At 47.1% G+C, this 24,238-nt stretch overlaps 1 long non-coding RNA gene across 1 annotated transcript in view; it reads right to left on the bottom strand.

The window, feature by feature from the left end:
• Positions 1 to 10,278: 10,278 nt before the first annotated feature.
• The window catches only part of LOC138302091 (uncharacterized), a 33,816-nt gene continuing 19,856 nt past the window's right edge, over positions 10,279 to 24,238 (bottom strand). The window contains exons 2-3 of the long non-coding RNA XR_011205269.1: positions 12,591 to 12,916; positions 10,279 to 10,940 (exon numbers count right to left, since the gene is read on the bottom strand). This is a non-coding gene — a long non-coding RNA (uncharacterized lncRNA). The remainder of the gene's footprint in view (positions 10,941 to 12,590; positions 12,917 to 24,238) is intronic.

Here is a 24,238-nt window from a genome sequence, read left to right as displayed (position 1 = left end):
CAGCAGGGCAGCCAGTGTGCCAAGGAGCCAGACCACGGACAGTCCCCCACCTCAGAAGCATAAGAAACTGGACACTGCCCGAAGGGAGAAGGGTAAAACACCTACCACCAAGGGCCCACCCAGGACTACAGTTGGGAGTGGGAAGAAAGCTGTGCCACCATCCAAGGTGGGGGAGGGGCACAGATAGAAAGGGAAGTCGCCGCCAACCTGCACAGCGGAGAAGACCGCTACCAGCACCGCTGCCAAGGACACCGCCGCCACCAGCACCGCTGCCCAGGACACCGCCGCCACCAGCATGACAGCCAAGGACACCGCCGCCACCAGCACCGCTGCCAAAGACACCACTGCAACCAGCACCGCTGCCCAGGACACCGCCGCCAGCAGCACTGCTGCCAAGGACACCACCGCCACCAGCACCACTGCCCAGGACACCGCTGCCAGCAGCACGCTCACTGAGCCACCCACCAGCACTGCAGGCCCATGAGCGCCGCAAGCACCGTAGCTACTGAGGCCACCACAAGCAGGATGAAGCAGTCTGGGCACAAAGCTCCCTCCAGAACCAGTGGAGAAAGGCATCCACTACCTCTGTCCTTGGCAGGATGAAGCACTCTGGGCACAAAGCCCCCTCCAGAACCAATGGAGAAAGGCATCCACTACCTCAGTCCTTGGCAGGATGAAGCACTCTGGGCACAAAGCCCCTCCAGAACCAGTGGAGAAAGGCATCCACTTCAGAGACTGTGGTTTTGCACTCCCCAGGATAAAGCAGTGGGCAAACCACCCACTGCAGAGGCTTGAGAGACTGTGGCCTTGCACTCCCCAGGATAAAGCAGTGCGCAAACCACCCACTTGAGAGACTTGAGAGACTGTGGCTTTGCACTCCCCAGGATAAAGCAGTGGGCAACCCACCCACTGGAAAGACTTGAGAGACTGTGGCTTTGAACTCCCCAGGATAAAGCAGTGGGCAACCCACCTACTGGAAAGACTTAAGAGACTGTGGCTTTGCACTCCCCAGGATGCAGCAGTGGGCAACCCACCCAATTGAGAGACTTGAGAGACTGTGGCTTTGCACTCCCCAGGATGCATGCAGCAGTGGGCAACCTACCCACTGGAGAGACTTGAGAGACTGTGGCTTTGAACTCCCCAGGACAAAGCAGTGGGCAACCCACCCACTGGAGAGACTTCAGAGACAGTGGCTTTGCACTCCACAGGTTAAAGCAGTGGGCAAACCACCCACTGTAGAGACTTGAGAGACTGGCATTGCACTCCCCAGGATAAAGCAGTGGGCAAACCACCCACTGTAGAGACTTGAGAGCCTGTGGCTTTGCACTCCCCAGGATGCAGCAGTGGGAAAACCACCCACTTGAGATACTTGAGAGACTGTGGCTTTGCACTCCCCAGGATGCAGCAGTGGGCAACCCACCCACTTGAGAGACTGTGGCTTTGCACTCCCCAGGATAAAGCAGCGGGCAACCCACCCACTGGAGAGACTTAAGAGACTGTGGCTTTGCACTCCCCAGGATAAAGCAGTGGGCAACCCACCCACTGGAGAGACTTGAGAGATTGTGGCTTTGCACTCCCCAGGATGCAGCAGTGGGCAACCCACCCACTGGAGAGACTTGAGAGACTGTGGCTTTGCACTCCCCAGGATACAGCAGTGGGCATGGAGCCCCCTCGTGGATCTGGCGTTGTGCACTCATCCGGCTGAGGTGCCCCCCCTTCCCTTCCCACTGAGGTGCCTGTTGTATTTCTATCTGATGCCCCTGCAGTGTTCTCTCTGTTTTGATCGGGGGTGTGGGCCTCGCCCATGCATTTTGGGCCCAGTGGTCCACGGACTTTAATGGTGCAATACCTGGACTTTTTATTATTGGTGTATATATTTGTTTATAGTGTATATATATTTTTGAGTACTGGATTTTATTAGATTACAATCGTTCAAATCATTTCCTTTTGTCTTTGCACTCTTCCAGGGGAGGTTGGGGGGGTGTAACTGTAGTGTATCAACATGTATTAGTGTGTGTTGTAGTGGGTGAGGGTGGGGGTGGGGGTGTTGCGTGTGTGTGTCACTCTTTTTTCCCTCCCCCCTCCCCTGTGTCGTAGGCGCAGTACTCACCGTGGTCTTCGCCGCCAGCATTCGTGCTCCTGGTAGAGGAGCAGGAAGACAAAGGCAGGGAGAATATGGAGTTCCGGCTCCATGGCGTCCTGGTTCCTCGTGGGGTGTGTAGAGGTGAGCGTTTTCCCTTCCAAGTCCTGTTTCCGCCGTGTTTTTGTTCGCAGTGAATCCGCCCCAGAAAAGGTGGTGGATAGGCCTATTGTAATACTGTGGGCGGTACATTGTCTTCCGCCTGTCTGTTGGCGGTTACTGCCGCGGTGTTTGTTTGTACCACGGTGGCGGTCGGAGTGTTAAAGTGGCTGTATTTGTTGCCGGTTTCCGCCATGGTCGTGATGCCATTTTTTTCCACTGGTCTGTTGGCGGTTTTACCGCCGCTTTAACACTGACCGCCAGGGTTGTAATGACCACCAAAGTAACTTTGCACCTAACCTTCACTAAGTGAGGGTTAGACATATAGGTGACCTATAAGTTACTTAAGTGCAGTGTAGAATGGCTGTGAAATAACGTGGATGTTATTTCACTCAGGCTGCAGTGGCAGTCCTGTGTAAGAATTGTCTGAGCTCCCTACGGGTGGCAAAAGAAATGCTGCAGCCCATAGGGATCTCCTGGAACCCCAATACCCTGGGTACCTAGGTACCATATACTAGGGAATTATAAGTGTGTTCCAGTGTGGCAATGAGAATTGGTAAAATTAGTCACTAGCCTGCAGTGACAATTTTGAAAGCAGAGAGAGCAAAAACACTGAGGTTCTGGTTAGCAGAGCCTCAGTGATACAGTTAGGCACCACACAGGGAACACATACAGGGCACACTTTATGAGCACTGGGGTCCTGGCTAGCAGGATCCCAGTGACACAGGCAAAAACAAACATACATACAAGTAAAAATGGGGTTAACATGCCAGGCAAGATGGTACTTTCCTACAGTATCTCTTTAGGTAAACCAGTCCTGGCAAAATAGGGGATATCAACATCATGCATGAGCCACTAAGGTCCCCAATAAAGGAGCAAGTGGTGTAATCTACCAGTACAAGGATCTATTTAAGTGTGTATTTTCTGCTCTCATATACTCCCTGTAATGTGAATATATTGTTTCTTTTAATGGTGTAGGTACCAACACATGCCTAGTCAGATCTCAGATTACTAAAAAAACACTTGATGAACAAATTCCGTACACAACCAGCCCCCTCTCCCTGCTTTAACAGGTACCTCAGATTGGGATTCAAAATGGGCCTCTGCAACTCAGCAGGCAAAAACATAAAAAGCTGTTAGGGAATACAGCGTCAATAGAAAAGCAAGCAGAAGCAAGGAAGAACAAAAGATGGATAAGGAGAAAAGGGAAAATGGAAGGAACATTGGATGGGAGAAAGGGTGAAAGGAAGTATGAATAGATGAGTGAATGGATAGGTGGATGGAAGGTGAGAGGATGTCATAGTACACGGATGGATGGATGAGTGAGCAAATGGATATGTGGATAGTCAAGTGAAAGGAAGGCAGCATAAAGGGATGGGTACATAGGTAAATGCTCCGGGGAAAGGATGGGATAGTAAAGGCTTGGGCAGAGGGAAGGACAGATGGAAAAATGGCAGAGGAAATGGGTGGATGGATAGGTGAATGTACAGGTGAAAATATGGCAGAGTAAAGGGATTGAAAGGTGGATAAACAGGTGAATTGATGGTGTAGTAAAGGGATAGGTGAGTGGGTGAAAGGATAAGTGAATAGATGGCAGAGTGGATGGATGAGTGAATGGTTGGCAGAGTAAAGAGTTGGATAGGTGGATGGACAGGTGAATGAATGGCAGAGTAAAGGGATGAATCAATGAGTGGGCATATGGATGAGTGAATGGATGGCAGAGTAGATGGATGGATGTCAGGGTGGATGGATGGCAGAATAGATAGATGGACGGATGGGTGGCAGAATAGATGGATGGGTAGCAGAATGGATGGATAGGTAGCAGAGTGGACGGGTGGGCGGCAGAGTGGCTGGCTGGATGGGTGGCAGAAGGTTGGGTGGTCTAGATTGCAGAGTGGATGGCTGGCTGGATGGATGGATGGATGACCGAGTAGGTGGATGGACAGGCTGATGATGGCTGAGTGGATGGGTTGAGGACAAAGTGGACTGATGATTGGATGGAAGACTGTATGATAGATAAATGGCAGAGTGGATGGGTAGATGGATGGCAGAGTGGAGGGACGGATTTATCCAGAAAACAGATTGTCCCAGGGAAACAAAGAGGTATGACGGCCTGAACGCTATGGTCTCTGCTCCTCTCCTCCCACCTCTATCCTTCTGGCCTGTCCGAGTCCCATACCGGAAGTCGGCCATTTTCTTTTAAGCTTCTGTCTCTGCTGAGTACTAAGCCAGATGATTACCTTCCAGTAGAGCTGCAGAAACTGAAAGCATATTACTACTACTAAGGCAGCAAGTCAATGGAAATCAGAAGATAATTATTTCTCCCTCCGTGGCGCTGTCTTATACTTCTTCTCTTGAAAGACAGGCTCATACCTCGAATATTAAAGTAGAAACTCAACTTGCCTTGCAGTAAGCTGGCAGCCTGTTAGAAAACAAAAAGCCATAATCTCTCACAAATTAATTTTGGAGATTGAAAGGAAATAGTGGACAATGGCGTCAGTCATTACCTTGACTGCCTCAGGTGCAGACGGAGAACATCTATAGCTCCTGGTGTAAATGGGAAGACAACATCAGAGGAAACAGGAAGATCAAGTGACTGTCCAAACAAAGTGGCACCATGTATGCCATGTGACGTGGAAGCAGCAAGATGAGCTGGGTGACGCCATCATCTAGACAACACCTAGAGTCTGTCCCACCAAGGTAGGTCCATCCTCAGAATTCTCCAGGCTCTTATTCTGTCCTGACACTAAGGGCCATATTTATACTTTTTGATGCAAAACTGCGCCAACGCAGTTGGGCAACAAAAAGTTTAACGCCGGCTAATGGCATTTCTTAGCACCACCCGGGCGTCAAATTTATACTTTGGCACAAACCACGGGTTAGAGTCATTTTTTTTATTCTAACCATTGCGCCACATCGTAAAGGAAAACGACGTTAACGCGGCAAAAATGAATTTAATCCGGTTTACAATGTCACAAACCGGATATGCGCCTTTTTTGGACCCGATATAGTCAAAAAGTGGCGCAACCATAGCAAACTGTGCTAAGTAGCCCCAAAATGGATTCCAGAAGCCAGGAGATACCCCAGGAAGATGACAAACGACCAGGAACCAGCCATGAGGACCCACACAAGATCCAGGAGAGGGAGAAGATGAAAAGGAGGTGTTACTTAAGTGCAGAGGAGCATGAAATACTGGTGAAAGAGGTGAAGAAACACCAGCATCAACTTTTTGTCACCTGTAAATTGCCAATTGGGAGGAGAGAGGCAATTTGGCAACAAATTGTCTATAAGATCAACAGTGTGACAGAAGTACAGAGAACAGTCACTGAGTGCAAGAAACACTGGCATGACTGCAAGAGCAGGACAAAGGAAAAGATGGACAGGAACAGGAAGGCAGCACTGCAGACTGGAGGTGGGGGTCCAGCACCGCAGGAAGCCCTGGACCAGATGGAGAAGATGGTGGCATCCATCATCCCTGAGGAGATCGTCACAGGGATTCAAGGACAGGACAGCGCAGACTACCAGGATACAACACAGATGCAGGGTAAGTGGCATGGGGAACAAAAATGCCTAATTGTTAACTGCAGCCAGGGGTGGGACATACCTACTACACAGTGCATGTCAGCCATGATAATCAGGTAGTAGAAAGGGCAAAGGGGCACAGCATGGGTGCAGAAAGTGTTGTGCTGTGCCCCAGGGGAAACCTGGGGCACAGCACAACACTACACCAACAACCTTTGCATGGGGGTACTCTGCCATGCCAAGAATGTTGGAAAGGCAAAGCCAGTCAAGCAGGGTAGGGTACAACGTAAAACTGGCCTGCTGTCACACTACAGCTGGTATTGTCACAACATGAACTAGGTCTCGATTTCCAGTCTTAGGCCATATCCGCAAGTGCCATGTACCATTAACAGTTGCCACTACCACCTCTGCTGTGTGTGCAAGTCAAGTAGCCAATGGCAGTTACGTGCCCATGGATCAAACACACCCAAAATAGAGGGTTCAGGATGACAACGTTATCAATCCCCTGTAATTAATAAAAATGTGCAAATCCTGTCAAATGCTCATGTCTATAGGCGCTACAAACATCAGGTATTGTCATTAACATTATGAGGTACACAGCTGTAATGTCATACCCATGCTGCACATGTCAGGGTCTACCCTGTGCCTGTGTTACAATAGCTGCAATGCCACCATGCAACATCTCAAGTGTCACAGTGCTAAGAAAAACAGCATTGAGGGGGAGGACATATGTTTGTAGCTAGTGAAACACACCTGCACAGTCGTAAGAGGAAATGGAACACTGCTAGGACCGTCAGTGCAATCCAATGTAGCACACATTCCCGAACATCAGCAGTACACACTACCAATGCTGACACCCATATTGTGCCATGCCAATGCTATACATAGTATATGCTAGGTCTCAGCAACATATAGGTGGTTGTGAAATATCAGAGACTGGGTCAGTTCTAGATTGTTAAGAGTGGTGCAACTGCCATCAGAACACCCACAGCCAGTGGAAGGCCACACCATGATAATGAAAGTAGACGGAGGGTTGAGTAGTACAAGAAGGTTGCAAGATGCAACTTGGGCAGAACCTACACCTAGAGGATGTGACGCAGACATTTCCCCAAACTGCCCACACTACATGTGACATGCAGGTGGGGCATAGGCCTGGGAGAATGCTAATGTTAATGACAGGGACAATGAACAGGAACCAAGATTACAATGTGCAACTAATATGAAGTCAGGCACGTCACACTACAAATGCCACAACACAGACACACTAATTGTACAATATCTCATTGTAGAGGACAATGGCTCTCCTGGGGATATGCCTGTCCTGGACTTCCCTGATGACATGGATGATGAGCTGACAAACATTAGCCAGCAGACCCTCCAAGATGTCCTTGGAACCCTCTGGACCCCACCTTCAGTTGCAAGGAGGAGCACAGAAGTAGCAGCCATCACAGAGGACCCACCCACCACCCCAATTATACTGTCGTAGTTTGGACTCTTGCTCTGAGCAAGACTGCTGGTCTCAGGATGACAGTACTTTCGTTTGTAGGTGACTAAGTTTCTTCCTACAACTAGTTGTAACTGTTGTCCAAACCTTACCGGCTTACTAGCAGTACCTCACCAGAAACACAATAGTAAAAGGTGATTTGTAGCAGTCGCTTACGCATGGACTCAAAGTAAGATCTCTCAGGGTTGTCGTGGTTAAACGGAAATTACCCTTTTCTCACAGACTTATTATGTCTCATACAAACAAAGGCAATAACACAGATGCAGTAAAGTTATAATAGTTTTTATTCAACATAACTGCAATTTGTGATAAGTTGCATGAACTGCAATGATTAGGATAATGAATTTACCAAGCAATATTATTGTGAAGAAGAGAGTCATTGTTATAAAGACCCCCACCATTATGCAATATATGAGAAAAATATATGTATATGTATAAGATGGAATAAGCCCTAATACCCTAAGGAGAATAGGTCTAACCTCCTACCTAAAAGGAGAGCTGGGTTCGTTTAACCTAATCTGCCAAAGCTGTGTCCATGAGAGTAGCCCCCAACCCTCGTTACCTTGGAATGAGGTCTCTATCTCAGACTCCGCAGGGACACGAAGACTGGGTCAGCGTCAAGATGACTGCAACATCGGTATCAGCGATGGTGGCGATGCCCTCTGGTCGGAATCCCTCTGATTATCTGTCTAAAATTGTGTTGTATTTATACAGATCTACAAGGTCCCCTGACATAAGTGTTATTCATAACAATAGATAACAGGCATGCTTGGGACGGCAATTAATATCAACAATCCCTCGAAAGTATGGAGAGGGAAAATCCCTAAGTGTGAATGCCTACTGTATGTTTGTCTTTCGTGCTTGATCTTGACGCCTTGGCGCAGTGACACTGATAATAGAACCCATAACAAGTGGCCTAACTATAAACAAGGCCGCCATCTTAACGGAAATAAATAATTAAATGGACTAAGACAGAGCAAGCTAAGTAGGTTAAAAGTCACTGGGTGACGGGGGCACGAGTTTACAAGCCTACGGCTAAGCTAACTCCTGTTATCCCATTAAAACAAACTAGGATTCACTACAATACTACCTGCCAGCTCCAACCCAGCTGAGGACTCTGAGGAGACTGGCACCACCTTTGAGAGGACTGGAGTTGGAGTACATCAGGAGCTGGCCAAGGAGGTGCAGGTGGGGATACAAAATATGGCAGCCAGCCTTGAGGGGATGCATTCGTGCATGATGTCATCTGCAGAACAGGCAGTAGCCATGCAAGCGCTAACATCTATCCTGCAAGGACTTCAACAAAGTGTAAAGGAATTCACCACTGCAGTAAGGGAGTTGCCACAACACCTCGCACCCAAAACCTTTCACTGCGTGCACGAATGCAATCATGACCCCCTCAGGGCCGACCTAGCTGCCTACCACAGTGATGTAGCTGCTATCCTTAAGAACCAGCAGCTCCTCCTTGCTGCAGTACTGCCCTTAATAGCCCCACAGTTGGCAGCTACCAGGAACGGCAGCTACTGGGAAGGGCAGAGGAGACGACACACACATCAGAAGATGAAGACGTGGAACAGATCACCTTCACCCGTAAGAGTACACGGTAGCACAAGTCCATGCTACATGGGCACTTATATCCTAGGTCCTGTGCTTATTAACATGCCAGTCTTGCAACAGCTGCTCACATGCACTGTTTACCTTGACACTATGCTCTGTGATTGTCTCTCACTACCTCATTGGCAATTCCTGTTCCTCTGCACTGTATGACACTTCACCCCAGCATGTCCAATGACTGACATGTCCCATTGCAGTTGTGTAGCATCGCAATAGAAGGCGTCACACTAATGGACTCACAATCCTGGACTATGTAAATATTCCACTACAGCACTTACACAACCACTTTGTCTCTGTGTAATGTGACACATGAACTGTGTAGGAGATTATTGATGTATGTCACATGTCAATGGCCATAGAATGTCAATACAACTGCGTTTAAAGATTATGGGCTGATAACTATGCACTGGGGTCTGGATTGTATCATCATCTGTGCTTCCAGAGGATTATTTCTGAAGTAAATAGAAAACTGTGTTGGACTGAAAAAGTCCGCTTCAAGGTATGTTTAAGCTGAAAATAAATGTGTTCAAAATTCCATTCAAAACAATCTTTATGTATGTGACATCTGACTATAAACTTTCATCTTACACACACACCATACAGCAGGAATGGATGTGTACAAGTGTATGGACAAATATGTAACCTGGGAGTACAATGTAAGAAATGCTAGGCGTGAGTTATATATACAATACTACATAAGATTAGAACCTCACTCACCTTATAAGGGTTCACATGAACATCAGGCTGCAGGCAGACGTACCACAGTGCCCAAGATTCCAAATCAGGTCTCAAACGATGACAGATTGAAAACACACATCCAAACTTAACAACACATTTGGAACCATTGTAACCTTGAGTGGTGGGTGCAATGGATGACAGATGCATAGAGAAATAGCTTTGGTGTAGCTGCCAATGTGACCGCACATTAGGCATTGTGAATAATCAAGTCAATAATGGGATTTGGATGCAGGATGGAACACAAATGAAAATACTAAATTGACACTGTTCACCCATGCCAAAGCCCTGATCCCCAAGCATATGACACATACTGTAAAGGAGTACCTAAATATTTATTTAACAGTAAAATAGGATACTAAAACTAGGGGAAACACTTCAACTAACCTAACCTATCCTAACTATACATTACCCACAACTGGCCCTAACTACCCTAATCTAAACTTACTGATCAAATTTAACTAAACACTCTAAACATCAACACCTACCCCCCTTATATGATGGGACACATGTAGGACAACATATACTGACTTAAACACATACTAACTTATCCTAAACAAATATATTTTCTTTAAAAATTTTAATATATTTTTGTGTATTTATTATTTTTTTATACACATAAACCCCAACATCATCATCCTTCACCCACCCACCCACCCACAAAAATAACACATGTAATAATATACGCCCTCCACCCTCCAACCCACTTATACTAACTAAACTGACAGCCTATTCTAACCTAACACTAAGCCCCCTAAACCCATTAAATATAAGAACCAGAAAAGAGGAGGGAGGGGAGGGAATCATGGCTGAGGGTCTCAAAGTCACACATTTGCCCTCTGCAGGATATTTTTTATACCATGCAGGCTCCTGCTATTGCGGGACACCTCCTAATGCAGCCTATCCATCCTGTGCAACATCCGTTGCATGTCATGTCTCATTTGTAGGAATTCTGCATTGTCTATCACTGCTGCAGGGGTTGTCTGTGTGCCACTAGTGGAAGGTAGCGCTGGTGCTGGTGCCGTGCTTGGAGGGGGAGGTGCAGGAGCTGCAGTCTGTGGGCCTGGAGCTGATGAGGTAGAGGGACCTGCAACAGTGGCTGTCAACCTTTGTGCGACTGTGGTCAGAGTGGTTGTGCTGGTGGTGGTGGCTGCTGTGGCCAAGGATGGCCCACCTTGGGCAAATGCCCTCCAGACCCCTGTGGTTTTCTCATGCCGATAACGGCATGCCACATTGCGGAAGCAAGACTCCACATCCAGTATGTGGCGGTAATGCATCGCTCGCCTCTGGGATTCCCTCATCTGATGGGCATCCATATATAGGCAGCTGTAAAAATAGAGAAAGCCAAACATTAGTGACATTGTTGTGTGATACATCTACTGATGATATTCTAACACTTCCTCAAAATTAGCTTAAACAGTCCGAATCACAGTACAGATCATGGAATGTCCCTGAGGAATGACATGCCAACGCCGCGTACACATCTCCTATCTAACAGCCCAACAATGCTCAAAAAGCTGTGTATCTACTTAAATGGTCTGTGCATCATTGTTCTGCCAATAGTCACTTAACCAATGCTGCAAGTACTCCACATGTGACGGCCAACTAATGAATATCTTCTGGATGACAATCAAGGCCCACAAGATCTGTGATTTGTCAATGGAATTGCCTGGACGGTATGCAGTTGTTAATCATGAGGGGATATCCTAGGTTGGAACTAATGAATGTTGGAATTACATGTCTGTCTACTACACTGGGATCCTCACACCTAGGTACACATATTTCATAACCCTAACACTGCGCCTCAGGGGATAGTGGACATGCAACTCATACTTTAAAACATCAAGGACAGCCAGGAAGCTTTGGACAGCTGTCCATGGGATTAGTCAGTCCACCACAGGGAAGGAGGGCTACCAAATAGGATTGACTCAAACATTGGACAATCACAGCCACATTTATGTTCCTAATTGCGGACAACTGTCAACATAAGTTTCCAAAAACAAGCACATAGATGCAAGCAGCCATCTGGGCTTGACCTGCATGCACACCTATGACATAAACATAGCACAACATGTGGAGCCAGATGCTGATAGGAAGTCAAACATACAGTCCTACTTGTTCATTAGGTAACAGGGAGGCTCAAGTCTGTGGGTAATACTTCGGCATCACTGGTCTGTGTGAATCAGGGTATGACTTGCTGATTAAATCATGAAACTGGACACCTCCAAATTATTAATTGGCATACATGCAGCGGTGTCCTCACATACAGGGTCCTGCCCCCTGCCCTCTTGGTTAGGAGGACAATAATTAGCACTGGGGCAGGCAAGCTGGAGAAAGAGGAGAGAAGAGAGTGAGAGAGAGGAGACAGAAAGGGGGGCCCTAACAAACATTGGCACACAGGGTGCCACTAGCGCGCTAAAGCCTGCCCTGCTCATATCTCACAGTAACTCAACAATACTGTTTTTAGAAAGAGAGATACTCTGCAACACAGCACTGTATTTAAAAAGAAAGGGAGTTATTAGGCAATACTTTATTTAATTACCCAAACTTCCTTATCTTCTCAAGTCTTGCTACTGTCTTCAGGGTTCGATTTTCAAGGGAAGGGTAGGGCTCAGGAGGGACGGGATGCAGACAGCAATCAACAAAGGGCCTCTCCTCTCCCTTTGTTCTCAGAAGTGTATGCAGCTGTGGCAAGGTGAGAAAGAATCCCTTGTGTGCTGCAGCACAACAAAAGGGAGGAGGGCAAGTGTCCTGGAGGCAGGTCACAGGTCAAGTGCAGGGCCAGTATAGGTAGCACTTTCATGCGCCAATGGCCCTGCCAAATACAGAAGAGAAGGGAAAAATCTTCTGTCCCCTCGTCCCCCCCACCCTTGTCCCCCATGTCTCCCCCACTCCAACATCTGGGGGGGACATATCCCCTGCGTCCCCCACACTTCCTACGCCCATGCATTTTCTTCCTTGGTGATAATTCCTCACCCGTCCTCCTCTTTGTCCACCTTGTTACCGCAGTTCATCCTGAGCAGAATCCTTGGTGTCTGGGTGGCAGAATATACGAGAGGGGCTTTTCTCATCTCATCTTCGTTGGTCTTCTTAATGGATGTCACTTCATCTCCTTTTCAACTCCGGCGTCTTTCTCACACGACCAACACTGCGTAGCAGGGCACACCCCCTTAAAGTATTGCGCGTACTTCCTGGTCCTTTCCATTCAGAGTCATGTGACCCTCCTGAGTTGCTGATCAACACGTCGTGCCCGTAGGTATTGGAACAGGGCTCAACTTCATGCTCAAAGATGGTTTGAAGTCCTGAAAGGGCAAGGGACACATTTTAGCCACAATATTTGTTTCAGCAGGCACACCCCAGGGAAAACTATTGGCTTCCTCGCCCAACATGCTTTCATCGGACCTTGTCTCTTGTCAGCTGGTAACTTTGCTTTTTTCATCTGCATTATTATCACAGCTCATTTTCTCTATGCAAGATTATGATTGTTTCAATAAATGTATTGAAAACGTATCTTGTATCTCTCTTGTGTTTCGTCTGGGCATACATGAAAAGTACAACTAAAGGGTAAGATCTGTTTCCACAAGTTCCTTGGGAGTCATGGTGTCATGTTCAGGTTGCCAATACTCACCTTCCACCCTGGTAAGGTTAGGGGTTTGGGTGAGGCACTGAGAGCTAGCCAGGATTTGGACTGACAGTCTCTGATGGTCTGGAAGGACTCTACAATCTGAAGTTCTGCCATCCTAATACGCACTCCTATTATTTTGGTAGAAAATATATAACATGGGACCACCAATGTTCATAGGTCGGGTACTTATTTAATGGGTCTCCTCAGTAGTTTCTCTTGTGTGCCCAAGGTCCCCTATTCACTTTAAAACTGAGATGACCAAGGTGTTAGGGATTAAATCCTCCTCAGCGTTAAAGGAAGCTCCTTTTTTTCTCTGCACATTGTTCCGGCTTGAACCTTTAAAAAGATACCACACTTTAATATTTCCCTCTGTTAATTTGTTATAAAATGGTGAAGTCAATAACTATTAATGGTAACTGCAGGCATACTATTACAGCACATTTGAATGCACATGGGCTACCTAATGAGGTGGAGATAGTGCCTTCATGGGTGAGGCTGCTTACTGTGCATACAAAACTGAAGTATTTTATTTATGGCTCACTTTTCCTGCAGTCTATGCTAACACAAATACATTTCACACATGCACAGCAGCCAATGTGCCAGGCCAGTACTGACCATATCATGATTTAGAAATGCCAATAACATCTCAAGAACACCAAAATTGGTTCCAGGGTGCACTACCACGCATTATAGAAAATGTTAGATTGGATCCCCTCAGCAATGTCAGGCCCACATGACCGGTTCAAGCCAGTAACACGCGATATCCCAGCTTACAGAAATTAGCTGTGGGAGATTTGCACCCTTTATATAATAATTTAGTTTGACTATACAGATGTATAACGCAGTTTATGCATGTATTAATAGCTGCCCCAAGTGAGAGCTGCTCAAGCTCACAATTTGCTATGCCTGGTATTTACCCAGTAGCTATCAGTGCTATCATGGGTAGTGTACCCACCAGACAAAAGGAAATTCCATTCTGGATTGTAAAAAAAAAAAAAACGGCCTGAAGTAGTTTTTCCCCAAACAGGACCCCAGGATGAACATAGAATTCTCACAATGTGCTTGCCACTTGGGATGGCTCCCTCCATTTATGACTGTTCCTAATGGGGTTCAGTGTGTGCTACGGTACAGACCATATCTCTTGGTACACCTTCACTAACTGTTTTGATAGATGTGCTAAAACAGATATAAAATGAATACAAGGCAGCCCCTGCCCTTGACTTGCGGATGAAATTAATAAGCAACTTTGCCACAGTATCCTCAGTTAGTTAAGAAAATATTGAAAGAGAAGCAGAAGAACTGGCATACACCAACACTTTGCATAGGTTCTATTGGTAGACCAAAAGTTATTGCGGACACCTATCCATTAATAAGTTGAGATAATTTGGGGGCCAGACCAAATAAGGCACGGTTTAAGGGTAATTCTGACAATGACAATACCAAGCAAACACCAGAGTCCTCTGAGAAATGCTGAGCTAAATAAATAAATTATAAAGAAAAACGAAGTCACAGGATTAATCTCCACAACGGAGACCTCTATAAAACGTTATAATTTATGAAACCGTGATACACTAAATCAGACTGATATGTACCAGTAAAATGATACATGATACAAGCCCTTCTTATTCCTTTCAGGACTCACCTGTCAGACGGTCTGAGAGAGCAGGGCGGTTAGAGCGCAGACAAGAAGAGTATGTGAAACTTAAGAAGGACTCAGAACGCTTGTCCCTCATCATCATTGTGAGAAATACTGACGCAATGCGGTGGAAAGGCAGATGCATCAGCAAAACCTGCGCTGCAGTACAGTAGTTCTAAACGCCTTGGCTGTGTCATATTTACGATACTGTGCACCATGGTGTAAAGTCCCATTGTGCATTAAAAAAAAAGACACATCCGGGGGACTGCTGCCGTACAGAAAACTGACGCATTTCCTGCAAAAGTGATGCTATGCAGCTGTGCGACATGTAAACCAACACAAATCAGCCTTCCATCACATTTGATTGTGTAATGCGTCAAAAATACATCAAAAAGTGACACATTTACGGGAAAAAACATTTCCCCATATCTCAAAAGTGAGAGCTAGAGTAGGCATCAGGCAGCAGCAGCCAGGACAACAACCCCAGCACCAGCCAGGATGTCCAAACAGACTGCCCCAGGGAAGAGAAAGAGTAATGTTAGCGAGGAGGAGAATCAAATCCTGCTAACAGATATGACAAAGTATGAACTCTTAGTCACCTCAAAATTGCCATTAGGGAAGAAAGATACCATTTGGCAGTCCATAGTGGACAAGATCAACAGTGTAGGGCAAGTTAAAAGGACAGTGTAGGAAGCTGGCCTGCTGTGTGCTGGGCACCTATGGTGTTGTCACCTTATGCCAGGTATCCCCTATTGGAGAAGTGTAGGCAGTGTATAGGAAGCCAGGGCTCACTAGGGGTAGCTGTGGATGAGCAGCCAAGACTTATCTAGAAGACATGCAAAGCTTATGCAATACCACTATAGTAACACAGCAACTTATCACACACGAAAAAACCACACAGTGTTAGAAAAATAAAGGTACTTTGTTATAGTAACACAACAATAGAATATTTATAGGCAGTTCCCCCCAACTGAAGGTAAGTACACACTAATTAAATACAGTATAGCAATTAGCAAAGAAACAACAAGCATTGGTAAAACATAGTTAATAATGAGGGCCTTAGGGGAGGGCCAAACCATATACAAAGAAAGTGAAATGCAAGATATAGTCCCCACCAAAGGATGTGGAGTTTTTAGAGGGGAACTGGAAGAACTAGGAACCCATAGAGGTGAGTACCTGAGTGACCCCCAGCAACCAGGAGAGCAGAAGTAGGTACCTGGTCTCCCCAAGGGCTCATAGTAAGACTTGGTAAAAGGATTGTACAAGAACAGGACCAGACTAGAAGAAACCAAAGGTGGATTGCGGTAGAAGAGGACCTGAAAAAGAAGAAGATGGAGTCCAGTCTACAATGGAGTGTCCAGTAGGGACAGGAGCTACTACCTATCCTTCTGTGGATGAGGAACCAGGTCAATGAGGGAAGAAGAAGATCAGCTTTGGAGCCCAGGAGCTGAAGAGGAGTCCTTGGAGTAGTGCAGATGGTGTCCCACGTCGGTCGTCGGGTTGCAGATGGTCAGTGGTGTTGGACAACCACCAACAAGCCTTGGCAAATTAAAGAGGATCAAAAGAAGAGTTGCAAGACTAAAGAGGGACCAGCAAGGCGAATCGACCCTTGGAGGGGAGTCCGGGGTGACCCTCAGCAGTTGAGAGAGCCAGCAGAAGCAGTCACAGCTCCAACAGACAACCCACTGGCAGCAGGAGCAATAAGTCACAGTGAGACTCATTCAGCACACCTGAAGAGGAGTCCCACATTGCTGGAGCAGCAGAGAGGAGACTGTACTTGGCAGGAAGAAGTGCTGGGGGCTGGGGCTTGTCTATTCTGAGCCTGAAGATCCCTTGGAGCAGGAGACAACAAACATTGGTAGCTGCAAGAGGTGTGGTGCACAGGGGTAATGCCCTGCAAGGAGAGGCAAAGGCTTACCGTCTTCCAAGTTGGAAAGCTGGCAGGGAGGACAAAGGGGACCACTCCAGACCATGACCTGTGATACAGGATCCACGCAGTTCTAGAAGGGAGCAGGCTACACCTCCCAAGCATTGTAACACCTATTTATAAGGATGAGGGTGTTGCCACCCTCTTCCACAGGAAATCCTTTGTTCTGCCTTTCCCTGCTTGAGCTGGTCAAGCAGCAGGAGGGCAGAAACCTGTCTGAGGGGTGGCAACAGCACGGGCTGCCCAGTAAACCCCAGAAGACAGGTAGGAGCAATACTGGAGGGTCCTCTAAGGAACCTCAGAGTGCATGGAAGCATACAACTAATACTGGCAACAGTATTGGGTATAATTCTGACATGTGTGATACCAACATGATTCCCTACACTCATGAAGTCCAGTGCAATGGAACTGGAGCTCGTAGGGGCACCTCTGCTCATGCAGCGGTGTCCTCACATACAGGGTCCTGCCCCCTGCCCTCTTGGTTAGGAGGGCCTACCATAGGGGTGACTTACAGTGACCTGGTACAGTGACCTATGGTGAAAGCGTGCATGCACCTTTTTCATGCGGACTGCAATGACGGACCTGTAGGCACATTTTGCATGGGCTCCCATGGGTGGCACAATACATTCTGCAACCCATAGGGAGCCCCTGGTGTCCCAATGCTCTGGGTACCTGTAGGAAAGTACCATCTTTCTTGGCGTGTTACCCCCAAATTCTACTTCTTTGTTTTGCCTGTCTCACTGGGATCCTGCTGGTCAGGACCCCAATTCTCATAGTTTGTGGTCTAATGTGTGTGTTTTCAGTAGTGCTTAACTATGTCACTGAAGTTTTGCTAACCAGAACTTCAGTGCTTATGGTCTCTCTGCTTCCAAATTAGTCACTATAGTTTAGTGACTTAATTTACCAATTCCAATTGGCACACTGGACCCCCCTTATAAGTCCCTAGTATATGGTACCTAGGTACCCAGGGCAATGGGGTTCCAGGAGATCCTTATGGGCTACAGCATTTCTTTTGCCACCCTTAAGGCGCTCAGACAAACCCTTTCACAGGACTGGCACTGCAGCCTGCGTGAAATAGTGCACATACTATTTCACAGCCATTTTTATGGAGCACTTAAGTACTTATAAGTGGCCTATATGTCTAACCTTCATTTACTGAAGGCTTGGTTCAAAGTTACTAAGTGTGAGGGCACCCTTGCAAAAGCAAAAGTGCCCCCACGCTGTCCAGGGGATACCATTACATGCATGCACTACATATAGGTCAATACTTATATGGAGCTTCACTACATAACTCCAAATATGGCCATGTAAGGTGTCTAAGATCATGGAATTGTCTCCTCATTCCAAAACTGGTATTGGGTGGCCAATCCCATGCATCCTGGGGGCTCTACCATGGACCCCCAGTAATGCCAAACCAGCTCTTTGAAGCTTGCACTGCAACTACAGCTGCTGCCACCTCACAGACAGGGTTCTTCCCTCCTGGGGTCTGAGCAGCTCAGTCCCAGGAAGGCAGAACAAAGCACCCTCTCCCTTTGGAAAAAGTTGTGAGGGGTAGCCTTCCAAAGCCTCTGGAAATGCTTTGAAGGGCATGGATAGTGCCCTCCTTGTATAAGCCAGTCTACACCGGTTCAGGGATCCCCAGTACCTCCACTGGCATGAAACCGGACAATGGACAGGGGAGTGACCACTCCCCTGTCCATCACCACCCCAGGGGTGGTGCCCAGAGCTCCTCCAGTGTGTCCCTGGCATTAGCCATCTTGTTTTCCAAGGTGTGGGGACACTCTGGAGATCTCTGAGTGGCCAGTGCCAGCAGGTGACTTCAGAGACCCCTCCAGATAGGCGCATACCTGGTTAGGTAGCCATTCCCCCTCTCAGGGCTATTTAGAGTCTCTCCTGTGGGTTCCTCTTCCGATTCAGCTTGCAGGTTTCCATCAGGAATCCTCTGCAACTCATGCTTTATCCTCTGACTGTCGGAGCAAAAGCAGACTGCTCCACGAACTGCTGTAACTGCAACAAAGTATCCAAGAAGGCTACTGTGACTCTGCAACTTCTGCTCCAGCCAGAAATTGCAACATTTTCCAAGGTGTGCACACTCTGAGAACTCCCTGTCTTCACGCTGCACCAGAAGGACTGAAAAAATCTCCCATGGAGTGACGGAGTCACTTCCCTGCTCCAGCAGGCACCTTCTAAGATGACAACCGGTTCTCTGGGACTCCTCTCCTGACGACGAGTGTGCTCCCAAGAACACAGGTGGTGGACCCCTTCGACACAGACTGTCCTAAGGTCCAGCTGTCCATATTTGGAGGAGGTAAGAGACTGCCTTCCCAGTTTGCGACAGTACCCCTGTGCACCAGGTCATCTCTAGCTCCTGAGGCCTCTGTGCATTATTTGCAGGAATCCTTCATGCACAGCCTGGCCCAGGTCCCCAGCACTCTATCCTGTGACGCTCAACTCGTCAAGTTGTTCTCCGGCGGCGTGGGACCTCCATTTGTAGTGCTGCAGCAACCGCAATTTGTACCTTCTTTGTCCCCATGTCCAGGGACTCCTGGGGCTGCTGCCTAGACATCTGTGGGTTCCCTCCAGTTTTGGGAGCCCCCTCTGCCTCCTCAGTCTGATTTGGGGCCACTCCTGGGTCCAGGCAGCACCATTTTGATGCAAACCACAACATTGCTTGAACCAAGCTTGTTGGGCGAATCTAGCGCTGCAACTCACCTGCATCCAACATCTCAACGTGGGACATCCTTTGCATCATGCAGGAACCCGTACACATCTTTGGTGCTCTTTTGCAGACTTCTTCCAACCGGAGAATCCTCTTTTGCATAATCTTCTAGGTTGGCATGGGCTCCTGTCCTTCCTGGAATCTTCTGCGACTTCTGAACTTGGTCTCTTCCCTTTACAGGTCTTCAGGTCCAGGAATCCACCATTTGTTGCCTGCAGTCTTGCTTGCTTCTTGCAATAATTCTTATCACAACTTGTTGTGTGTCCTGAGGAAACTTGCAGTACTTTACTCCTACTTTCCTGGGTTCTGGGATGGGGTATTTTACTCACCTTTGTGGTTTTCTTACACTCCCAGCACCCCTCTACACACTACACTTACCTAGGGGGCTATTCGTGATTCGCATTCCATTTTCTTAGTATATGGTTTGTGTTGCCCCTAGGCCTATTTCTTCCTATTGCATTCTATGGTACTTTCTACTGTTTGCACTATTCTGTGACTATTTACTTACCTGATTTAGGTCTCTAGTCTGTATATTGTGTATAATACTTACCTCCAGAGGGAGTATTGCCTCTAAGATATTTTTGGCCTTGTGTCACTAAATTAAAGTACCTTTATTTTTGATAACACTGAGTATTGTCTTTTATTGTGTATAAGTACTGTGTAACTATAGTGGTATTGCAGGAGCATTGCATGTCTCCTAGTTCAGCCTAAGCTGCTCTGCTACAGCTACCTCTATCAGCCGAAGCTGCTAGAACAATGACTACATTTCACTAATAAGGGATAACTGGACCTGGTATAAGGTGTAAGTACCTAGGGTGCCCACTACAAACCAGGCCGGCCTCCTACATTGATGGCGCAGTGGTGGGATAAGTACTTGCAATTGCTTTACCACTTTGTTACTAGTGTTTTTCACAAGAAAAGCTTGCTCAAATACTTAGAGCTATACACAATTGTACCTAGAAGTCACTCTTAACTTTCTAAAAAGTTCTTTAAAGCTTAGCAAAAGCTTTTTCAAAGTTTCTGAAAAGTTTTCCTTTCTCTAAAAAGTTAGGCCTAATAGTCTACTAACTTATTTCTCTTTTTCCTAAACACTTTCTGTCAATATGTCTGTTGTAGAGGCTACCCTTATTGTGAAGAAAACCCATGAAAGTTTGAATTTTAAAAGTTTGAGGGGTCTCTGCATTGAAAGAAGTTTAGGGATCGGGACGACCCTCAACAAGGAATTCCTCTTAAATCTTCTCCTGAAGGCTGACCAGGGACTTACCACTGGTCAGGAACAGCCAGAGGGGGAGGTAAAGGAAAATTCCAACCAGGTAGGCTCAGAGGAGCATTCTGATAATCCTGCGGAGGGTCCTTCCACCGATCTTTCCATCAACAAACCCCCTAGTGTAGCTGGAAGTGTGAACGGGTCACACACCAGTAGGGCTACCTTTACATCTAGAGGCCAGATAACTAGGGTGACTAAAGTTAGGAAAAGATCTGCCAATGGCAATTCCAATGTCACTTCTGTCTCAGAAGTATCCCACACTTCTAACCCTAAGACCAGCCCCTAGATAGAGAACTCAGAAAGCTGAGTTTAGAGTAGGCCAGACTGAAGCTACAGCATCAACAGTTGGCCTTAGACAGGGAATTCCGGGCTGTGGAAAGGGAAAGGCAGGGGTTGGGGTTAGTTCCCCATGGTGGCAGCAGCAGTTTCAGGAATTCCAGTGTTAGGGAATCTAAATTTGATTCTAGAAATCTGCACAAAGTTGTTCCCCCTTACAAGGATAGGGATGACATCTATAAGTGGTTTGTTTCACTTGAGAGGGCCTATAAATTTCAGAGGGTCCCTCAAGCACAGTGAGCTTCTATCATGTGGTTGTCTTTCACTGGCAAGGGGAGAGACAGACTCCTTATTGTCAGGGAGGATGACTCAGACAACTATCACATTTTTAAAAGTGCACTCTTGGATGGTCTGGGCTTAACCACTGAGCAATATAGAATAAAGTTCAGAGAGACCGGAAAGGAGTCTTCACAGGATTGGATAGACTTTGTAGACTGTTCAGTGAATGGCCCAGAAGGTTGGTTAAATGAATGGCAGTAAGGTGACTGACTATGAAAGCCTGTATAACTTAATTCTGAGAGAGCATATATTGAACAATTGTGTGTCTGATTTGTTGCATCAGTATCTTGTGGACTCAGATCTGACCTCTCCCCAAGAATTGGGAAAGAAGGCAGACAAATGGGTCAGAACAAGGGTGAGCAGAAAAGCTCATCCAGTGGGTGACAAGGACAGCAAGAAGTAGGATGGTAAGTCGCATGACAATGGTGGGGACAAAGATAAAAAATCTTCAGAGTCTTCATCAGGCCCACAAAAATCCTCTGGGGGTGGTGGGTCCAAATCCTCTTCACATAATCAAAAAAAGCCATGGTGTTACTTATGTAAAGCTAAAGGCCAGTGGGCAAGTGACCCCACTTGTCGAAAAAGAAACATTAAGCCTCCCACAACCACAACCCCCACTGCTTCCACTAGTGCCCCTAGTAATAGCAGTGATGGTGGGAAGAACACTACTAATAGCCAGTCAAAGGGTGTAGCTGGGCTCACTTATGGTAATGTAGTGGGGGTTGGTCTAGTTAGGAGACCACTGAAGCTGTTTTAGTCCCTGATGGTGGCATTGACCTTGCGACCCTTAATATGGATAAGTACAAGCAACTACCCCTAATAAATGGTGTTCAGGTTGAGGCCTACAGGGACACAGGTGCTAGTGTCACTATGGTGATGGAGAAACTGGTAGCCCCTGAGCAACACCTACTTGGTCATCAGTACAAAGTGATAGACACCCATAACAACACTGTTAGCCACAACATGGCTGTTGTGACTCTCAACGGGGGGGGGGGTTACTGGTCCAAAGAAAGTTGTGGTATTTACTGACGTACCTGTAGAGTGTCTCTTAGGAAATGATTTGGAAACTTCAGCTTGGGCTGAAGTGGAGTTGGAGGCCCATACAGCAATGCTGGGCATTTCTGGGCATATCTTTGCTCTTACTACTGCTCAGGCCAAGAAGCAAAGAGAACAGGGAAACTTGGATCCTGGCACAATGGACCAAGTGCTCCCAAAAACTAGGGGTAGAAAGGGCAAACCCTTGTCCACTAGCCCTCCCTCTCCAGATGATTCCCCTTTTGATGAGGGGGAGTCTACTCCTTCTGCAGAACCTACACCAGAGGAGCTTGACGCTGGCACAGCTGAGCGTTTGGGTGCAGGCTGGCCTGTCAGGGAGGAACTGAGTGTGGCACAGCAGACCTGTCCCACACTAGAGGGTCTCAGACAGCAAGCTGTCAAACAGCAACATAGGGATGTCCATGATGTCCATAGAGATTACTGGGAGAATAATCTCCTCTATACTGAGGCAAGGGAGCCCAAACCTGGTGCCACTAGGAGACCGGTCATCCCTTTACAGTATAGGGAATTCCTCCTAACTCTGGCACATGACATTCCTTTGCCTGGACATTTGGGGCGAAGTACAACATGGGACAGACTTGTTCCCCACTTTTACTGGTCTCACATGTCAGAGGACATTAAGGAGTTTTGTTTCTCCTGTGTCACCTGCCAAGCCAGTGGCAAGACTGGTGGCACCATAAAAGGCCCCCTTAATCCCACTGCCAGCGGTTGGAGTGCCGTTTGAGAGTGTAGAGGTTGATATTGTTGGCCCCCTTAACCCTCCTACAGCTCCTGGTAATAGATTCATCCTTGTGGTGGTGGACCATGCAACAAAGTATCCAGAAGCTATCCCCTTAAGGACCACTACAGCAACTGAAGTGGCAAAGGCCCTCCTGGGAATATTTTCCAGTGTTGGTTTCCATAAGAAAGTGGTATCAGACAGAGGTAATAACTTCATGTCTGCATACCTCAAAGCAATGTGGATGGAGTGTGGTGTAACATACAAATTCACCACCCCTTATCATCCACAAACAAATGGATTGGTTGAAAGGTTTAATAAAACTCTCAAAGGCATGATCATGGCACTCTCTGAAAATCTCAGAAGAAGATGGGATGTCCTCTTGCCATGTCTCCTTTTCACCAACAGGGAGGTACCACCGAAAGGAGTGGGCTATAGCCCCTTTGAACTCCTCTTTGGTCACCCTGTTAGGGGTCCACTTGCTCTTGCGAAAGAGGGGTGGGAGCAACCGTTGAAGCCCCCTAAACAAGACTTTGTGGATTATGTACTTGGCCTAAGATCCAAAATGGCAGAGCACATGAAAAAGGCCACTAAAAACCATCAGGCCAGCCAAGAGCTCCAAAAACAATGGCATGACCAGAAGCCTGTCCTGACAGGGTACCACCCAGGAAAGAAGGTGTGGGTATTGGAGCCTGTGGCCTGAAGAGCACTCCAGGGTAAATGGAGTGGACCCCATCTCATTGTGGAGAAGAAAGGTGAGGTCACCTACCTGGTGCACCTGGGCACTGCCAGAAGCCCCCTTAGGGTGCTTCATGTCAATCACCTTAAACCTTACTATGATAGGGCTGATTTAATCCTACTCATGGCCACAGATGAGGGGCAGGAAGAGGAGAGTGACCCTCTCCCTGACCTCTTCTCCAACACTAAAGCTGATGGCGTAGTGGAAGGAGTGGTGCTTTCAGACTACCTCACTGCAGAGCAGAAGGAGGGCTACAAAAACCTCCTAGGACAATTTTCTGACCTCTTTTCCCTCATACCTGGTACAACTCCCTAGTGTGAAC

The sequence above is a fragment of the Pleurodeles waltl genome, chromosome 6, assembly GCF_031143425.1.
Source record: "Pleurodeles waltl isolate 20211129_DDA chromosome 6, aPleWal1.hap1.20221129, whole genome shotgun sequence".
Taxonomy (NCBI): Eukaryota; Metazoa; Chordata; class Amphibia; order Caudata; family Salamandridae; genus Pleurodeles; species Pleurodeles waltl.
Note: the sequence above shows the minus strand (reverse complement) of the source record. Positions and strands in the feature narration are given on the sequence as shown.